This window comes from Mycetomoellerius zeteki, unplaced genomic scaffold (assembly GCF_001594055.1).
Source record: "Mycetomoellerius zeteki isolate Tzet28-1 unplaced genomic scaffold, Tzet1.0 scaffold113, whole genome shotgun sequence".
In the NCBI taxonomy this organism is placed as follows: domain Eukaryota; kingdom Metazoa; phylum Arthropoda; class Insecta; order Hymenoptera; family Formicidae; genus Mycetomoellerius; species Mycetomoellerius zeteki.
This window is the reverse complement of record NW_017256051.1, coordinates 2,179,555-2,181,756: the sequence shown is the minus strand read 5'-3', so window position 1 is coordinate 2,181,756 and position 2,202 is coordinate 2,179,555. Positions and strand designations below refer to the sequence as shown.

General features: G+C 27.3%; 1 protein-coding gene across 1 annotated transcript in view; it reads right to left on the bottom strand.

Moving 5' to 3' along the window:
- The window catches only part of LOC108727758 (endothelin-converting enzyme 1), a 23,088-nt gene that overhangs the window by 20,096 nt on the left and 790 nt on the right, over positions 1-2,202 (bottom strand).

Sequence of the window (2,202 nt, the reverse complement as noted above, 5' to 3'; positions counted from 1 at the left end):
AATTAAAAAGTAATAGTTACCGATAAAATGTAACTAAATTAAATTAAAAAGTTAAGAGTCTAAAATGTAACTAACAATAAGTTACCCAGACAGCACAGAATATTTATGATAAATATTTATTAATATTCATTTTTTGAAATGTTATATACATACATATTTCATACATATTTTATATAAAGTTTATTCGAAATATTATTAAAATATAGACCAAATATTTTATGTAATATTTATGATAAATATAAATAAATATTTCTAAAAAATATTTTTTACTTCGATTATAATGTATCATTAAGTATTTTTATAGCATTTACTATAACATTTACAATAAATATTTCATATTATTTATAATAAATATTTATGTGATCTGTGCTAAGAGAGACCACAAAAATATATTTACAAAATATTTAAAATAAATCTTACAAATATTTATAAACATTTTGTAAATATTTTATAAATATTGTGTGCTGTCTGGGTAAGTTAAAATTAATTAACTTTTTAACTTTTTAACTTAACTTTTATCTTTTTAATTTAGCATTATCCAACCCTGATATTCAGTATATAACATTTAAATTTAAAATTCAACAATTATGCGATACCTTCTATATACGCGTATATTAAAAATTAATACAGTGCCTAAATTAGTTTCTAAATATGTCCTCTTCATTTAAAAAGTCTCAAATTTTTTTGAGTCTGGGGCACTTTTGCCCTCCTCAGTCTTTAGGCTACAGTCTTTATTAAAAAATGCATTAATGTGCTTAATAGTTAGTTATAATCAACTAAAAATACAAAGTTATTTTAGTACAAATTTACAAAAAACGTGTCATTAAGCTAAAATAACATATGTGTTAGTAAGCTCCTCAGTTGAGCTAATTATCATTAATTTAAAAAACATTAAAATACTAACACTAAAAATGACTTTCAAGAAATTCACGTTTTTACATTTATTACACAGTAGATCCTCTATTTTTCTTTCTTTTTGCAAGACCGCACAATTAGATAGAAGAAAAACAAAGATGATTTTTAATTCCAAGTATGAGATCAATGTAACAACCTATCCTGATTGAAGTGCAACAACCTGCTGGAACTCTTCATTTTTTATTCGAAAAAATACAAATCGAAAATCAGTACACACATAGATTCAAATAAAACGTGTTATTATATATACACAAAAGAAATGTACAAAAGCATAATCACATACCTCTACCTTATGTATATAATAATACAATTCATACAATGAAATATTTATTTTCAACAGTGAAAATCAGGAAAACAAACGTAGCGTCTTCTAAGAATACAACTATAGCGGCTAAATTATGTAAAATTGTAGAGAGTATCATAAGGATTACATACGAAGATTCGTACAAATGTGCTGCCATTCATAACAACTAAAAAAACTAACTGTTACAACTTACCTCGTGTAACAACTTGCCCCAATCTTCCCTACAATAGAATTTCTTATAATATATATAATCTGCAAATGTAATAAAATTAAGGATCAACAGTTGAATTATGCTTCAATTACTTTTCGCAGAATTTTATTTCCGTTTTTTATTAATCCGATGATATTAATACTAATAATAATAAAGACTGAATTTTGATAATACAATTTCTAAAAAATTCATGTAAAGAAGAATAGAAAAACTAATCGTGCGCGAAAAGTTGTTGAACCATTTCCAATCGATTCTATTGAATTGAACGAGAGAAATTAAACCGTTTTTAAAAAAGAAGAAAGAGGAAAAGAAAGAAAACTATTGCACGAAATTCTTGTAATTTTCACGATATAGTAGGTAGCTTGTACATCCAATCGTTCAATTTACTCTCATGAACAATAGGTACTATTGCTTATTCACTGAACTAATCCTGAATAATCACAAATCTTGAATAACAACGTAAACACGAAACTTTTTATTTAACGTCAATGACAAACGAGACATTAAATGCGCGCGAAAGTCGAAAATGAACCAGATAGATAGATTGTTATGTGCCCGTCCTCGATCAAAGCACGAGTGTTAACTCATCGAGTTCGCGAGTGTCTACGTACTAGGAGAGTTAAATAAATCTACCAAGCGGCATTTGTGCTGGAATAATTTACATACGTAAGGTCGCAACGCCAATCACGAGAGTAAGCCGGAGAGACACGACTTTGTACACGGTACGCATACACACACACACACACACACACACACACACACACACACACAC